Source organism: Gavialis gangeticus, unplaced genomic scaffold (genome assembly GCF_001723915.1).
Source record: "Gavialis gangeticus isolate Ggan-Ray unplaced genomic scaffold, GavGan_comp1, whole genome shotgun sequence".
Taxonomy (NCBI): domain Eukaryota; kingdom Metazoa; phylum Chordata; order Crocodylia; family Gavialidae; genus Gavialis; species Gavialis gangeticus.
The window spans coordinates 91,968,091-91,968,351 of NW_017729025.1; the positions used below are offsets into that span (position 1 = coordinate 91,968,091).

Sequence of the window (261 nt, forward strand, 5' to 3'; positions counted from 1 at the left end):
ACGTGCGTGAGAGATTCCCGGGATCTCTCACGCACATTATTCCCCAGGATCATACACACTCCCCCCCCACAGACGTGTTACACGCACACACCCCACAGTTCTGCACTGAGAAAACCAAGGGGGTGTTGGCCTGTTGCTACCCCCCTCCTCACACACACACGTGTTACTCCCGGGATCTCTCTCTGTCACACACACACACACACACACACTATTCCCCAGGATCACACAACCCCCCCCTCCCCCGGGCGTTGCCCCCCGCCC

At 59.4% G+C, this 261-nt stretch overlaps 1 protein-coding gene across 1 annotated transcript in view; it reads left to right on the forward strand.

The window, feature by feature from the left end:
• Positions 1–261, forward strand: part of CCDC177 (coiled-coil domain containing 177) — a 13,916-nt gene that overhangs the window by 9,114 nt on the left and 4,541 nt on the right. The gene's annotated exons all lie outside the window — the stretch shown is intronic.